Source organism: Aythya marila (assembly GCF_965140915.1).
Source record: "Aythya marila genome assembly, chromosome: 9".
Lineage (NCBI taxonomy): Eukaryota > Metazoa > Chordata > Aves > Anseriformes > Anatidae > Aythya > Aythya marila.
In genome coordinates, this window is record NC_139050.1 from 11,190,639 (window position 1) to 11,209,031 (window position 18,393).

Here is an 18,393-nt window from a genome sequence, read left to right on the forward strand (position 1 = left end):
GGTTTTTCCTGGAGGATGGCTCTACAGGAGACAGCTGTTCTGAGAAACAAAGACACTTGAAACTGACAGCAACATTACCTGGCAACTGAAAACAGCTGCTCTAGAAGAAAAGAAATAATGCACTCCCCACACATACAATAGCATGTTATGGGAGAACAGCTAATCTTGCAGCATAGGCACAGAATTCAGCGCTGGGAGGAGATAACGGAGACCAGGGGCTCTTGTGCTATGGGTCAGCTGCTGGCCCCCAGCTTTACGTCTTCTCAGCAGACACAAGAGGCACTGTCACACAATGTCACCATGCATGCGAGAGATAAGCTCCTGGATGAAAAACAGCTGGCTGAAACTCAAGCCAGGCAAGATGGAAATGATGCTTCTAGGAAGAAAAAAAGAAGTGATTCGGGCATTTTCTAATGCTGGTGCTGTCTCCCCCATTGCATGGGGAGAGGAACCCCAGTGGGCTGGGGCTGCACTTACTTCTCAAGGCTCAGCCCACACTAGTCAGTAGGTGTTCTGGGCACTCAGGACCTGCTTTTCTCTTTGCCTATATTAAAGAGGTATGAAGGAGCTGGACAGAATAGAAGGAAAACTCAGAAATTCAAGGAAGGAGGTGTTCCATTCATTTTGACCCATGAGCTTTTCTATCCTCATGAGCATTATCAGTACAGGAGGGAGTTATTCCCCACATGGAATAATTAAAAACTTATGTTTTCTTTGGGGATTAAAATTCTCCATCCCTTCTGCAGCTCCCAGTATAAGTTCCCACTCTACTCCCCAGATTTCTTTTCCCTGCCCAGGAAGTCTGTTTCACAACCTTCCGTAGGAAGCCAGGTAAAAATGAAGAGGCACAGAGTGACTAGCAAATATCCACTTGCCAAAGTGATAAATAGTGGAGGGGTCAGCCCTTGAGCTAGCTCTTGCATTCAGAGTTAACGTAGCTGACTGATCACCCAGCGATTAAAGCAGTCACCCGGAATATGGCAATCCTTTCTCTGGTGAGGATTAGCCGACTGAGTTTGAATTTCCTTTCTCTTCCATGGCTGCCTCTTCTTTCTTATGTATGCCTTTTCTGAGACAAGTGGGCTCTCTTCTGATGAAGAATTTGCAAGGTCTGAGCCTCATGCCAATGTGGAAAAAAGGTCAAACCCCAAGGCTGCAGAATTCCTCAAGAAACAGAATTCTTGTTTTTTATCCAGCTCACACAGAGTAAAGGGTAAGAAGTTTCTTCATTGGCAGCTCCACAATACCTGCCTCCAAGGACACTTTCCTTCTAATCCCCAGTAACTGGAAGATTCTTGTGCCCTGAAGCGTGAAGGTTTGTCTCTTCCACAGTGCTGGATGTTTTGTTTAAAATTCAGAGCATTATAACTTCTAAAATAGTTCCTGTGCTCCCTTCCTGCGGATGTTTCAGCAGCTGAGATCTGCTGACTCAGGTCTTTCAGCAGTGACACTTTTAACAAGGGTGCAAGCCAATACCCTGGGGTCGCAGAGCTCAAAGGAGAACTTGTGTGTCCTTCCAGTGGAGCAGGGCGGAGAAGGAGGCTGAGGGACTGGGTCGCCAGAGCACTTGGGTGGCCGGCTGTTCCCATCACATCTCCAAGACACAGCATGTCCACCTGAGGAAGCCCTCACACCAGCTCATGGTGTCCTCATCAACAGACCATGAATAACTGGATTTAACATCTGCTCTCCTGGGATGTGTGCACCTCTAGCAGGCTTACAGGTTACTGTAGCCAGGCACTGTGGGGTCAGAGAGAAGCAGTTTGGCCCCACGCTCCTAGACAAGACCACTGGTTGGATGTCCCTCCATCAATGGCTGGATGTGAGCCACATCGTGGCTCCATCAAACACTTGCCAGGAGGGGACCAGCATCCTGAGGGGACAACTGCTGCTTGGCAACCTACTCCAGACTACATCCTCTTGGACAGCCCTTCTAATGCTCGTGATTTCCTACACATGTCTTTCTGCTGATGAGCACAGCTCCCTCACTGTTGTGGTGGTTAAACCACAACACTCACCCGATCTGGTGCTCCTTGCAGCTGCTGCCTCCTTCCACGTAGTCGATGGGTGGTGGATCTGGGCTGCCAAATGCTCTGCCTAATGAAGTCTGGCATCTGCCTCACACAAACCTCTTCCTCCTGTCACACAGAGCACATTCAACTTCTCAGGAGTACACAAAGAAAATTCAAACGTTTTACAGAAAAAAAATAAATGTGCTCTCATGGATATGTATAAAATTGCCCAAGTCGGCGCAGGGAAACAGTATGTTTTCTCCTCTTTGGACTTGCTCTTTCCTCTTCCTAACATGTGGAACAAATGTCTCCTTTGGACCGTGATGGGGTAACTTGGAGAGGTCGGCAGAATTGCTGCAGATGGACCCAGGGCTGGTTTTATTTTTCTATTGAACCTTGATGGAAACGCATGCACAGCAAGTCAGGGCCTGTCCCTTTTCCTTTCTCCTTTCTCTCTCTCTTTCCTTTTTTTTTTTTTTTTTTTTTTATTTCTTCCAGGAGTGCTGATGATAAGAAAAGCAATGTCTAAATCTTCTTAATGGTGTTTATGCAAGCAGTTTTGCTTAGCTGCAGTCCCTGCCACCCCCTCCCCCGTCCACCCTCCCCTCCCATCTTCCTGCTAATATCGCAGCTTCATTCCTTTCCCTGTTGGCTATTACTATGGACTACAGCGAATCTAAAACTAAATAATCCCCTTAGTGTCAAGTTTTCTGGGCTGAGCAAATAAATCTAACCAAATGCATTATCTAGGTAGAGGAGGCTGTTGTAAGGGGGGAGAAAGATAAAAGCTATTTTACTTTAAGGCAAAGAGTAAAGCCATCATTTTTCATTCGCATTGTACTTTTAAAGATTTTTTTTTATTTCATTTTAACTTTACTGTTCATTCCCTTTCTCTTTCCATTGTAATTAAAAAAGTACAGAAATGCAGCAAAGCTTCTGATTTCAAGCATTAAAGAGAGGGAGAAAGACCCCAGATAAGGTGCAATTCAAATCCTCCTCTCAGACGGGTAATTCTGATCAAGCAGCAAAACAGTCTAAATAAATAAACCCTTCTCCACTTCCCCTTCCCTGCGGGAGAGGGACAAAGGGTATTAGGAAACTCATTTATGGGAGGAAGAGCGAATGGAGGATGCACGTGTTGCAGGACAAGGTGGGGAGGTCTCCCTGGTCTGGGGCTGCCTCAGGTTGTCAGCTCACAAGGGCAGGATCACTTCTTTGGAGTGTGCATGTGTGTGAGTGTGGTGGCAAAGAGTTCTGATTTTTGCCTTCTTCTGCAAATCCAGGGCAGGTCCTCACCCACCATAAACCACTGGAGCTGCATTGGGTTCGCCCAAGCCAAAAATCTGGACAACACTGCCCCCGTAGCTGCCAGCATTCACTCATGGATCGGGTTTGTTCAGCTGTGCCTTTCTCACCAGACTTCCCTCTTTTTCTGGTGTCTACACCAGACCTGTATGTGCTCTGGGGCAGGGGGAGGCATTCAGCATGGCAATCTCCCTGTAGAGCCAGCCTCCTGACTGGTTTGCAGGCAGAAACAGCAGAAATGACCCAATACCAGCATCATTTATCTGAATCCATTCTCTCGAATATTGGTTCTTTTCAAATTAAGAAGATGCCTAGCAAAATCAGAGCCTGACTCATATGTTTCTGCAAAATCAAAGCTCCCTCATTTTGGCCTACATAAGTGAAAAAACAAATGAGTAGCTGATTTTGGATTTGTTGTCTCAAAGAGCAGGAAGCTCTTGAGCTGTTGGAGCTAGATGAGGTCACAGAGTGAGGTGCTGCTCCTTTCACATACTTCCCCTCCATGTTTTTTTTCTACTTGAACTTCAGTGTTGGAGTAATTAATCAATAACTTTTTCTCTGTATTTGGCCTCATCCTTGTGTATGTGTCTTTGACTGGTTTCCCCATCTCTGGAGCCAGCCTGTCATGGTGATCTGCTCTTATGATTCTTTAATCTTTAAAACTCTCTGGTTTCAGTTGGACAGACATCGCTGTTTGAAACAGAGCCATTGCCTCTTTATTTTTTTTTCCCTTTATTAAACCATCCTTATACATGTATTTTTTTCTGGTTTTAGCCATGAAACCCCAGGAAGAATAGAGGTTTTGTTCTATCAGTTCTTTATATATATATATATAAACATATATATATATATATGTATTTATCTTCTTTAGAAATAAAACTTCAGGCAGAGCTCACATTAAAAAATTAAATTAAATTAAATAAAAAAAAAATAAAAATAATAATAATAAAAAAAACATTAAAGACAACTCCACTACTCCATTGCATTTTTGGGATGAGAATCTGCAATAGACATCACAAGCAATCACAGGACAGCTCTTGACCTGCTGCTGGTCAGCCTAGCAAGGACAACAGCCGAGGACCAACTGAGGACCAGGCTTAATCAATTTGCAATACAATGGTGCAAGCATCTTGCTCATTTAATTCTAATACTCTTTTAAACATCTGCACAAAACTGCTTGCTTGGCTATGGATTAACTCTAAAAGTGTTCAAAGGAAGAGCTGCAATCTTTGATAAACAAGCTGAAGAATATTATCTGAGATGTCTCTGGATTACCCACATGCCCTAGGATATTCTGCAATTCTTTCAATGGCCTTAGGGCATCACCCAGTACTTCTGTCCCCCTGGAAAAGCACCACATGCAATTACATTCATGGGCACATTATTTATTATTTTCTGTAAAATCTGGCTGCAATTTCTGCCAATATTAGCAATCATTTCTGAAACCTAGAGGAATGTCAAGTGGGCCCCAGTAAGTTACCGCTGATCTGCAAAGTCCTGGTAAACTTGTGCTGATACACACTGAGCATCCTGCATTACCAGAAGATGTTTCCATATTCAAAACTCCTGTAGAGTGGCCTGCTATGAAAATAGGTTTGTTCGCTCCTCATGTCACTGTTTTGTCTGGAGGCTTCCCCTGGAAAAATGACTGTATCTCAGGAGCATCCTTATGAAGCAAGCGATGACTTTTAAGAGAAAGTCTTGGTGGTGGTTTTCACTTACTCCACTTGTGTCTCTATTTTTTTTTTCTGTTCAAATATGGTGAGACCTACCCACTCCCAAAAACATTTTAACCAAAAGCATTTTCTTCTCCTATTGTCCACAGTTGTCCCCCTCCCTTCCTGGAGAACCTAACGACCCCGCTGACCATCCTGATGTGGGTGGGTTTTGGCTGTGAGCACAGTGTGGGACACAACCAAGCCATTGGCCTGCAGCTCCATGCCTCATCTCCTTTGTAAGAGCACTACAGCTGAGCTCCTGAGCAGGATCAGCCCCTCAGCTCACCTGGCAGGAGACCAAAGCTAGGAGGGGGCCATTTTAATTGCTGCAGATGCCAAGAAGAAATGGCAGGTTTTGCTACCTGCAGCTTCTCTCTTAATCTCTGCTAGACACATGATAAATGCAGCGTTGCCAGCTCATGTCTTTAAGCATGCCTCCTGTGGTCTTGGTTGTGTTCCCAAGAGCCCTGGATCCCACAGGCATGTGGCTGAGCTGGAGTTGTGTCCTTTTTTGTGTCATCTGTAAAAACTCTTTTTAATTGTACATGTATGGTTTGGGGGAGGGAGAAGGGAGGTAAAAAGGAGACACAAGTTCATATGTGACCAATGTGACAAAGGACTAAGACCAGAAGACATGTGAAAAGAAATAAAAAAGGCAGAATGCTTTTTCAGATACTTCCAGATCTGTACAGGACCTCCTGAGCTCTGCTTCCCATGGACACCTGGATGCATGACACCATGGGCTGCATCTGCAGCCAGGGCTCTGCCTGTCAGCTGCACAGCCACGCTGCAGCACAGGGCTTCCTAAGTTCCTTTTTAACAGTGCTTTCCTCTATGAATTCAGTAACTTGGCCCCTGCCACAGGGTTTCACCACCTGCAGTGTTGAACGTCTTCTTCTTGTAAGTTGGGTCTGCCAATTCTTATTCCTTTGCTTTGTCACTTTGTTGACTGGCCCCATCTCCCCCCCAAAACAAAACAAAACAAAACCAAAACCAAAAAAAAAAAAAAAAAAAAAAAAAAAAACACTTTTAGACTGTGCAAGACAGTAAGTAAATCCACTCATTCCCCTCGCTCTCTCCATAATGAACAAACCCATCTCCAGCCCTTGCTCAAACTTCATGAGCCCCAAAGCCCTCCTGGTGGCCCTTTTCTGGGCCCACTCCAATTTGTCAGTCTCTACACCAGCAACAAAGCTCCAGATGTAGGCACACAAGAGACACAAAAAATCACTTCCCTTGTCCTGATGGATGTGCTGATGAAACCACTGTGCAATGGATCTCATCTCTGCAGGGGCAGGCAGCTGACATATGTTCAATTCAGTGTTCCTCAGGACCCCTGGTCCTCTGCAGACCTCTTCCAGAGTGCCGTAATCGGACAGCAGCACAATCTTTTTCATCCTTCATGGTGTGCAGGCCATCCTTTCTTAGGTCAGAGGTTGGACTCGATGATCTTGAGGTCTCTTCCAACCTAGACAAATCTGTGATTCTGTGAGCCAGCCTGTACACAGTGGAGCACTTCACCCTTGTTTTCTCTCTGGGTGCCACTTTGGTTCTAAGCAGAGCACGACTTTGTCTTCTCACTGTTTGCCCCGTTGCACCATGCACTGCTTGCAGTGTGAAGGGCTGGTTAGCAGAAGCCTCACATTTTTGGCTCTTGCCTGATGCTCTGTCATTCTCTTCTTCTGCCTGCTCTTGTTTTATGTATGGCTACCAGGGTGCTGTGCCAGATGGCTGGTCCTGGCTCTGGGCTGGGGCCAGGGGCACGGCACCGAGGTGGGCTGAGCCTGCTGCATGGTGTGTGGGATCTCTGGTGCAAGCCTGGAAGGATGACAGGAGGAGAACCGGGAGTCAAGCAGAGACAAGACAGCTCCTGGGACATGAGGCAGCAGGAGCAGGGAGCAGAATTTGGGTATTGAATTGGGAGCAGAACTATAGGGATTTCTTAGCAGTGGGTTTGGCTGAATGGGATCAGGCTGCCTTTCTGCATGGCCCTGATTATCTAACTTCACCAAATAACACCTCAGTGACAAAGCTGTCAGCACTAGTTTCTCAAGGCTATAAAAGAGGTCTGTGCTTCTGCTTGGTACATCTTCCTGCAGTTTCACCAACATTCTGCCATCTCATGGTTGGGTTTGTAAGAGAACCTAGTAACAAGCATCTAGATCAGACAGAGCTTTTGAATTTCCACCATCAGTCTGTGCTAACTGTTCATACACTGGGGGGTCAGCTGCTTTTGGTTCACACAAAAGATCAGAAGTGATTTGTCCAGATCCTTACAGTTCTGAGTACCAAAGATCCCTCCTCTCCTGGAGCTGAGACGCTCAGACACATCATCATGGTGCAAGAAGTCACTTAGACCTGCACCGCTCCTGGTGTCTGTCGGTGCTCACAGCAGCGTCAGTAACCTGCAGCTCCATGGGTTTATACCATGGCTTATCAGTGCTTAGCAACTCAGTTAAGACTGGAAGGTTGCCCTCTTCTCCATAAACCAAAAATTCCCTCACTCCAAAACCTTTGCTATATGTGTCCTTATCCACTCAAGAACCCGCTGAATGTATTTTTGCTCCCTTCTCACAGCTTGCTTGAGAGCAGTGCATAGACACGCTGGTTTCCCTATTCTCCCCAGTTTATCACTTGGAGCTGCCTTAGCTGCCAACGCCCCGAGCAACTTCACCTCTTGGCATCTGCAACAACTCTTTTCTCGTCAGCACAGAAACCTACAAAGGTGGGTGGCTTTTAGGAAGGTCTCCCCAGTGCTACATGCTCCTACATGCTGATCCCTGGCACCCAGTCTTGCCCATCAGTCCTCAGGATAAGGATGCTGAGACACAGCTCTCCCCAGTCCTCCCTTCAGCAGCATCACACAGGGTTTACAGACTGCTCGACCCAAACTGCTGCAAGCATTTGCTTGCAGTCTGGGTGTATCCCTCTCCTGGGGCTTTTGTGAGCAAGCCACAACTAGAAAAGATTTCCAGCATTGCCGCACCAGATCTGCCTCTGCCAAAATCAGCTGAATTTGCTCTCACCATTGTTCTTAACCGCAAAGTTTACCCAGAGGTTTGTTTCTGCCCATCAGCCCTTTGTGCTGCTGATTGCCGCAGGTTGCTAACAGTTTTTGAACTGGTGACAGATGACAAACGTGAGAAAAGTGTGCTACGAAATGGGATCATCTTAAATCTTTTTGCCAGCTTTCTGTCACTGCAGCATTCCAGGGATGGGAGTGCATGACGGCTTTGACCTTGATTATATTGGTGATAATCCATCTGCACAAAGAGTATGTATACATAAATGCACTTATACAGAGGCATCTATACTTATATGTCTGGAAGTATAGATATGCAAAAAAACAAAACACATTTTTCTTTGCACAGCCTTCTAATGCCACAGGGATTGAAAGCAGCCATTTGTGTTCACTAAGTATATATGTTTTTTCTTTTCATCCCTTTTATAATCTCCTCTATTTTCATGTTTTTTTTGTTGTTGTTGTTGTTGTGTATTTTTGGGGGGAGGGTGAGGGGGTAAGTAGAGGGAGGGGCTCCCACCAGTTTATAGCCTGTTAAGGAGGTTTTTCCAAAATACAAATCTTCTCATGGCCTCTGTGTGTGTTTTTTGTTTTTGTTGTTTTTTGTTGTTGTTGTTGTTGTTGTTTTGTTGTTGTTGTTGTTTTTGTTTTTGTTTGTTTGTTGTTGATGATGATTTTTTTTTTCTGAATTTATTTATCTCACTTTTTTGATCTCACTTTTTGCCTGTACCAGTGCTGCTCTTTGACTGAAGCAACTCTTTTCTCTCCTTCATGTTTAATACCCTGATCTATTATTTCCTGAATATTTCCCCATTTTCTCTTCTGTTGGAGTAACCAAGCCAAGATCTTTCTGTCTCACCCATGGGACATGTTTCTATCCTCCTTTTCACTCACCAAGCCTTACCAAGCTCTGGCTCTGGGTAAGTCCATCGTTCCTCAGCTATGTGTGACCAGAAGACCTGGACATTTTCCACACAGGGACTCATTGGTGTAGAGCACAATGGCATTAATATTTCCTTCCCTCCACTGGAAACACCTTGCCTGAGGGTTGCATCCTAGGGCTGCATTTGCTTTCATAGGTGTGTATCACATCAGTGCCACAGATTTTGCCATCAGGCACCAAATCTTGTTTCTGTGACCCTGGCCTGAGTCTACTGTGCCACATTTCTAATACCTTTGGACATCTTCCATCTTCTTCTTTCAGGCTGTCACTGGAACATTGTGTCCTGTTCCTGGTCTTTGTAATCTCAGCTCTCTGAGTGCTGAGTGTACTGCACAAAGCCAAGTCTCAGCCCTGTCCTCCGCGGTGCCCTGTGCCACATCAGTGCATCTCCGTACACTTCGTCTCATCCTTCCCAAGAAGAGCATTATCATTATCAGCAACAGGATTATCCTTCCAGCCCGGCTATTTATGATCTCACTTCAGCTGGTTCACGTGAACCTCAGGCACAATGATTTTCCCCACCTCCCTACACCTGGGTGAAGCAACACATGATTACAGGCTCTGCCATTGCTCACACATCACACGTAGCCTCTGGCATGTCTTCTGGGACTTGCAGGTGATACACTGCAGGCAGCACACAACACACCTGCCGTCTGTTCCTAGATGCTTGTGCTGTGCTTTTTCCCCCTTGTTTCTTGTGCAAGGACCATTCAAACTGTGATATGGCACGGATCCTTTGGGTTGCTACTAGCAATGTCTCAGCAAGAATACCAGGAGATAACAAGTCTCAAGAGAGGCTGGTGGTGCCTCTCCATGCAGAGCCAAGGGGCTACACCCCAAATCATGGGGAGCCTCCAGCCTTTGTTCTGGAAATTAGGATTGTCTTACCTGTACACTTGGTGTCCTGATTCACCTGAGGACACAGATGTTTCACAGGCTCACCTTCTCTGTAAAAGAGTTGCTCAGTGTTACGGTGCTCCAGGTGCTCCAGGACACAGCATAGGAAACCACAGCATGTTTTGGATCCATCCACAGCCAGGAAGGGCAGCATTTCCCAGGGAACAAGCACAGGTGTAATTCCAAGGAGGGGAAGTCTCAGAGTTATTTTATTTTGCAAAACAAAATTATACTTTAAAAAACTTATATTCCAATGAATGCATTCCTTCCACTTAAAATTTTATCCTGAGCTAGCCCAACAGCTCTGTGAATGACACACAGCACATCTTCATTAGGATAAGTCTGCCACCAGGCTGAGGGGAACAGCAAGAATTACAACTTATTCAAAACACCTGCACTACAGGGGAGGAGTTTTGGCCCAGGACACTGAAGGATGTATGTGATGGAGGGCTGGAGCCACCCTTCTGCACAGGACACATGTTCTACCTCACCATTTATAACCCCCTGAACTGAACGAACATAAGTCCTGCAAAGTTTCACAATTAATCACTGAAAGGCTTAGACTCATTCAAGACAGATCAAAGCATTTTGTGTCCATCATGACATCACTCAGGGTCATCATTTACATCATTTACAAGGGAGTTTTAAAAGCATGAAAAAAACAAGTGGGATTGGGACAAAATAGTGGAAGTGTTTCCTTGTCTAAATGCAGAAGTAGGACCCTTCATGATCGTCATAATTTCACTTTTCTTCTGTGCTTCTTTCTCTTGATTTAATGTGCTATAAAATAAGCGTGGCTTTTGAAGTCTGTCAGTGTCGGATTAAGTATGATTACCAGTAACTCTGTGTATATATAGATACATATATACTTTTATATATTGTAAAAGTAAATCTAATGAAACCATAAAATATAAATGGCAGAAAAGCTTGATGAGACAGTTTTGCTGAACCTTTTTTATAAACAAAAGAATAAAAGTTAAATGATTAAAACTAATGCAAAAAACCTCTGCCTGGGGGTACAGTTATTCCAAGGATCCCGTTGCTGCTAGAGACAATGTTTAGTTGATTCAAACCAAGAGTGGCCTTTTCCACAGGAGGAAAGCCAGTTTTGATGGGGATTTAAGTGTTTTGGAGGAGAAAAGAGAATTGAAAGTTCTTGCACCAACCTGTCACTGAGGAGAAGTGTGATGAGATTCAATTGGGGCATGCACCATGACATGTGCGTGGCAGTGGCTGCTGCTAGCCATGGGATGCTGAGCTATGGGGACAGTGGCCCTTCGGATGCTGCTTGTCCCCTGGCATGGTCTGAAGCCTGCCCCACAGCATGCAGAGCCCTCACTTGTCTGCAGCGCTGCAGAGGTGAGCAAATCACTGCACGGCAGCAATCATCAAGTTTGCATTCTGATCTTCTCCCTTTCTGCTAAGCATCTGGGAAGGGCTCTTCTTCAAACATACCAAGGCTTCAGGACACCATGGCCAGGGTTTGCCAGCGGGGACTGAAAAAATGGGAAAGGTGGATGGAGGAGGTTTGGAAAAAAAAAAAAGCAGAGGTATTTTGAAGATGCTGATTTAGAGTGTTATTAAAAATGCTGCCCACATAGCCTTTTAACCCTCAAAGATATCAGATAACTTTTTTTCCCTGCGGTGAGATGAAGTGGCTGTCATTATCTGCGAAGGTCTGTATCATATTGGAATCTGCCGGCGCAGGTCAGCGAGTCCGTGGTGTTCTGGTCCCGGCTCCGGCGCTGAATTACATTTCCCAGGCACAATGGCTGCAGAATGGGTGGGTGCTTTGTCATTTAAACTGCATAAAGAGGCAGAAATTGATTTTTATTGTGGATCTTCATATCTAATAAAGCTCTGAGGGGCTCTTTTCTTCTCCGACTGAATGGCCATTGAATGCTTTCAATCTAGTTCTGTGTTTCATGCCTAAACTGAATAGTGGCAGGAGGAAAATAGATGGGGGGAAGAGAGGCCAAGTCACTTTCCAGATTGAAAAGGATACAGAAGAGAAATAAATAAAAAAATAAAATAAAATAAAGTAAAAATGAATCAGGAAAAAAAAAAAAAAAGCCATTTAAGTGGAAAGGGGACCTTTCCTGATGCTGAGGAAAAATTGCTTTGAGCAACGCGCGTGTGCGGGGCAGCACCGCAGCTGCGTGCATGAGGATGCAGCGGCTTGGTGCTGTGAAAAGGCCTGGGACTCGACCAAAATGCAGCCCAGGCACCCTGATGTTACCTGCATCTCCATTTGGTACCTTGGGCCTGGGAATTCCCTGCTCCCTGGTCAAGACATGTTCATACTGCATATCCCAGAGCAGATCTTCATGCGTTGCCTCACTAATATTTTACTTAAGCTGCTACAGAATGGGAACGTCTCAGTCTACATTGTCATTAATTAGAGGAGAGATTGGTTCAGAATACATCATTTTTTAATGTAATTAGTACCTAGTTCATCACGTCCTCCACAAATCAACAAAAAGACAATAATACATAATGGCTTTCCAGTTGCTCTTTGATATGTATTGCTCATTTAGTCCTGTTACCCTTGGGAAGCTTCATCACAATTAACGAGGCCAGTAGCATTAGCATTAATTGGTTGTGCTGATGTTCTGACCGAAGGTCCTGAGGAGTCCTCCTGCAGCATCTTCATGCTCTACCCAATCTCTTTGAATCCAGCTTGTGGAAACTGACACAGGGGTGTCAAGCACTGACATTTTCTGGCATTTTTTTGTTTTTGGTGTGCGATCTGTCCCAGTGCTCATGCATGCCCAGCTAGCACTGGGAATCCCCTCCGGCACAGGTTGGTGCAGGCAGAGTGAACAGCTCCCAGTCTCCAGGAACAGGGAACCATTTCACATACCTTCATTTGGCTTTCTTGAAGCCCTAACTGTGTCAAAATTTTCCTAACTGAGGCAAAATTAAGGTCACAAAAACTAAAACTAAAGTTTAATAGTTAAGCAAGGCAAACTTCCTATGGGATACACAATTCTTTCCCTGTACACCAAAACTTCCTTCAGGAAAGAGATTTTCCTTAGGCCGCTATAAAAAGAGAATGACTCAGATTATTTTGACATTAATTAGAGGAGAGAGTGATTTACAATACAGTGTTTTTTAATGTACTTTTGGCTTTTCATCTGCCTGTTTTATCACCCTTAGAAATGTCCTCCAAATAGCTTTGGAAGCAAGCCCTGGGCAGTTGAAGGAGGGCCAACAGGAGGGTGGGTACAACTTCGGCCATCCCTATGGAAACATTAGGGCAAACCAAGTTTCTCAGAGAATGGGAGAAGGGAAATCAGTGAGAAGCATTTTTCTTTCTCCCACCCCATGGCAGACAGTTCAGCACGAGTCACTGTGAAGGGATCTGCCCTTCCAGCACTGAAAATTAGCCCTCTCTGGAAATTGGGCCACTAATGGGCATCTCAAGTAAGGCACCTGGAAACAAAACAAAATAAACCAAACCAAAACAAAAAAGAAGCAACAAAAACAGATGTTGTTGGTACAAATCCTGGTTGTCTATGCTGGGAGCTCAGTGCAATCCTGAAGTGCAGTGATGGTCCAGGAAGCCAAGAAAACGCTAGGCTGTACTCAAAAAGAGAATAATACTGAAAATGTTGTAATGGAATTACAGAACTGCAAGATACACCTTTACCCAGAATAATATTTTTTATTCTGGCCTCCCTGCTTCAAAATGCAGACACAGGAAAGGTCTAGGGGAGGGCAAATGAAATTATTAAGGGCATGGAAAGACGTCCATGCAAGGAGAGATTAGAAAGATCATGGCTATATAATTTAGGGACGACATGAATAAGAGAAACCGTGATAGAGATATAGAAAATAATTTGTCTTTTTCTAGTTTGCAGGGCTTTTGTGAACTCAATCTGCAGCAGTTTTCCTTCAGATCCACACAGGACTCAGGCTTGGCAAGCAGGAAAACAAGCTCTGTAACAGAGCTGGAGGGTGTTCCCCAAGAACCTGTAGTATGGAGTGTTATTTACAACTCAAAACAGGTCATTTTATTAATGCAGACCTTTCACCTGTCCTGGATCCAAGATCCTTTATACAAAGGAGGAAAGCTCTCAGGAATGTCTGCCCTTTGATTCCCTTTGGAGGAAGATTTTTTGCCCTACCCAGGTACTAATAATAGTATTTTCATCACCTCTGCATCTGTGCTGCACTTAATTTTCCTCATACACCTTCACTGCAGGCAGGGTCTTGCAGTGCTGGTGATCCAGAAATTGCTCAGAGAAAGGATAAGCCAGTTGCCTTCCCTTAAATTAGCTTTGTGGCCAGAAAAGCCTGCTGTAGACCCTGCTCTTGTGTCTTACATGAAGGAGGACTCACTGTCTGCAAAACTTCTGACAAGTTTAACAAGGCTCACACCGCTGAGTCACTGAGTTCATGTTGCTATCAGGCAGAGATGTGCAAAAAGCAGCTCATGTTCCTGCAGAAGTCTTACTCCCTGACACTCCATCAAAGTCTGAAGAACCCAAAGACAACTAAATCCTTGTTTTCAGCCCAAAGCATAGATGGAAGTGAAGCTTTTGACCTGAAAAATTGTCTCCTAGCAGAGAGAGGGTCTCTCTCTCTTCCCAGAGAGCATTTTTTGTGTGCTGTGGTAACTGTTTCAAGCAAGGTATTTTAAAGAGAATGTGAATTTTGGAGAGATACAAAAGGGCTTGTATGCCTGAATACTTGTCCATTTCTTCCAATTGTACTGATTGATCTAATAAAAGGTTATTAGATCTCTCTGTACAAAGTTGCCTCTATTCAAGAGGGAGCACTTCTGACACTCTTATGACACCATCCAAACTCCATGCCTTTCTAAATAGTAGCCTTAGACAAAGACTTGCCATCTGAGGGCCAGAATGGAAAGGAAAAAAAAAAAAAACAACAACCCAGTGTGTGACAAAGGCATGAAGAATACAGACAACAAAGGTGCAAGTAAGAATGACCCAAATTAAATGGTAAGATTCCAGATGGATTCAAGAGACACAAATCCCTCATCTAACCTCAAAGCACAGTGAGTCACCAAGGACAGCGATGAAAGCAGAGATCAGCTGGATGCCAAGTAGTTTGTTCTCGAGGTCCCTCAAGGAGGAGAGAGGTCTACGGTACCGGGCAGAGCAGTTTCTGTTTGCTTTGGGTCCTGTCAAGGTCTAGAATTAAAAAATCCCAGATATTTTGAAGAGCTGGTGGGAGCAGCAGATGGAGAGCACAGTCTTGTGGCCAGCCCAGGGAGGCAACAAGATGCTGTGGAGACCACGAGAGCAGAGCTGGTGAGGGACGGATGGGAGTCAGGACCTGGGGCAGCAGCAGAATTCACTTCCTTTTCCAAAGAGTTGCTACGTGCATGCAAATCTGGAAACATCTTTGTCTTGCTAAAGCAGAATAAGTTCAGGTTTGATGGTATGATTCCACAGCGGTATAATTTCTCAAAGCAGCTTGTTTCCATATATCAAAACAATAAAAAAAAATACGTCTAATAGTTAAGGACTGCACTTCTGTCTGCCCACTGATCTTTTTGCAGAAACCTGCAGCAAGAGGACAGGATCTCAGCCAGACCCTGAGGGCAAGCAAGAGCACATGCAGTCTTATAGGACTGGCTGGTATTTCCTTACTGACACAAGGTTTGAGCAGCTGAGGATACCATCGAGGAAGAGCACAGCAAACTCCCAGCTGAAATGGAGGCATTTCTTTAGAGCTTAAAACAAGCACGTCAACTTGAATTGAATTGCCTCTAAATGAAGAGCAAACTTTCTGAAATTAGCCTAGAAGGTAAAAATAGCTGTAAAAAGTCATCTTTATTTTTGTTATCGGATATTGGCAGCTGGCTTTCCCCAGAGATGAGGAAGACGAAGGCTGGGCCCTACCCTTCTGGGCTTTTTCAACCAATGACCCCAGCTGTGAGTGAGTCTGGTGCAAGGGGAGGGCTGTGCAGAGGGTCAATTATTGGGAAGTTTCAGAGGTGATGCTCTGCAACCAAGGGCAGGCAGTGATAAGAGCTCCAGGTGAAGTGGTCAAAGCCAGGCTGAAATGAGTGATAGCAATGGTTAATACTGCAGATTGTAACCCACGACACCAGTCGAGTTTGTCAGGCGTAATGTGGCAGGGGGATTTTCTCTGTTTCCCTCTGAAGCATCCTTCCTCGTTTGCAGTGTCGCCGATCGGCGTCACTCACGCCGGATTTGTCTGACTCCCTGTCAAAGTGAGGTTTATTCACAGGAGTATGATTTGCTACAGAAAAATAAGCAGCACCTTCTCCCTACAAGAATTTGGGTAGTCAACATCAGGGAGAGGCATTGTGTGGGCTCTCTGGCTTCCTTTGGGAGTTGATTCTCTCTTACATGGAACGAACCATCCAGCCTCATATCTCCAGTTGCTGTCTGGGGTTTCAGAGTTATTTCCAACCTCCCCTGTATTCAGAGGGGTTGTCTGGGTATACATTGCTCCAATCTGAAGAGAAAACAAAGTGGTTTCTTCCCTTTTGAGGCTTTTCTCCATTGCTGCAGGTGTGGTTTCCTTGTTGGCCGTGGAGCCATGGGTTTCCACCAGGGATCAGGCAAGCAGCAGCAACATGGGGCCAGTTCCTGGCAGAGGGAAGCAGAGGATGGAGACTTTTTCTCCCCATCTCTTGACCCAGGCTCAACAGAGGGAATAAAAGCCAAAGCTCTAGGTGAGATGCCCAGCAGGTACCTGCTGGGAAGTGTTACCTGAGCTAGCAATTAAGCATCTAGATGTAAACATGCAGATTAAGATTAAGATATAAAAGGTACTTTTAAAGTCCAATAATGACAGCAAGCACATGCCAGGAAACCACTCTTTTACAGCAAAGGTTGAATGCAAACAGAGTTACCCAAGGAAAGTAATGGCTTGGACATGTACAAAAAATAAAGGAAACATGAGACTCTGGTCTGTTGAAGGTGCCAGCACTCCACATCTCAGACGATGCAGGTCAGGGGGACAGAGCAGAAACTGTTGCTGAACCGTGCCAAAGTTTGGAGCTGCAAGTCACTGCGGTCTGAAAGGTGTTGGCAGGACCCCCGTGACAACGTGACAGTCTTCTGGCTTCAGAGACCTCTGCAGACCTTCTCGGTCTTCACCGAGGTTGCTTTGCTCTTGGCGCAGAGTAGTACCTAGTGATGATGTTCCTGTCAAGGGACCGTGGGCCTATGGCAGGGAAGGGGTGAGGAACATCCTGCTGGCCCAGGCAGCATCGCCTCTGTGCTCACTGTTCGCAGTTTCTTTTGCAAGGCCTTCGTGGTGTAAATCTCCTGGTCTCGGCAGGTGATTTATTGTGGTGCTTCTCCATCTGCATGTTTAGGCCTTAACCAAGAACCTTACTGCAGTTTTCCATTGCCCTACTCAAAATCCATCGTTTCTCCTATTGCTTCTGAATCTGCTGGAAGCTTGTGAACTTCCATTTTGCAACTACCTTCACCTGCTTACTTTTTCTGCCTAGCCTGGGGAAGACAGTTCCTCCAGGCTGCTCCTTTCAGACCACATTTTCTCTATCTCCCATCAGTGTTTCCACCTCCTCTCCCGGCCCACCCCTCTGTCAGAGGGTACACATATGCAATCCTATACAACAAAGCCAGTATCTTTTTTAAATTATAAAGAACAGATGCAAACCTTCACAAAAATTATTTGGGGTAAAATTGCCTTTTCCATGTCTCATTCTTCCACCTTTCTTCTGCCTCACAGCAAAGCATAGCACAGTTATCTTTGAGCAGTACAATTCAGCCTTTTTAGTTCATTTTTTTAACCACTGCAAGAGGCAGGGTTTGGAGATGGATGGCCTACCATTCTGATCTGGTAGGACAAATCCTCTATTTCTGTGTGCCTATAAAGATTTTAGATCAGAAAAGCATCTCATCTGGAATCCATGTACACAGTCCATGATCTTTTAATGCTGTTGAATAGGTAGCACTGAGCAGAACCAAGGCTTTAATACTAAACCTGCCATACCTGCCAAGTAGTTTCCATATTGTTCATTTTGTATTTGCTTGTTCCATCACTCACTTGATTATGTACTCCTCCTTTTGGAGCTTACCAGTTCATGTTTTGTTCTCAGAAGTGCTGATGCATTGAATCTGAGCAGGGTTCTGGTAACAGAAATAGTTCCCTGGGTCTCCCAAGCTATGGCGCTTGGTATTTTGGCACAGTCTTGGAGGACTGCCTTTTGCCATGAACCCAAGCTACATATTGCAATGCTTTTCATGTTTTGCACCAAGACTCCCACTTACAGTGCTCTGCTGGAGCATGTGGCCTTTGAAACTGCTTCTCATTTCTATTAAAAAATATTCAAAATGATGTGGGGAGTAGAAGTTTGAGTTAATTACAAATTATTCTCGATTTCACTAGCATTTTATTAACAAATCCACATTAATCCAGTATTAAAGCAGGGCGGGATTATAGGATTTCTCTCATCTGAAGCTTGGAGCAAGGGAAGTCTATAATAAACCTACCTATTCATTTGACACAAAGCTGTTCTAT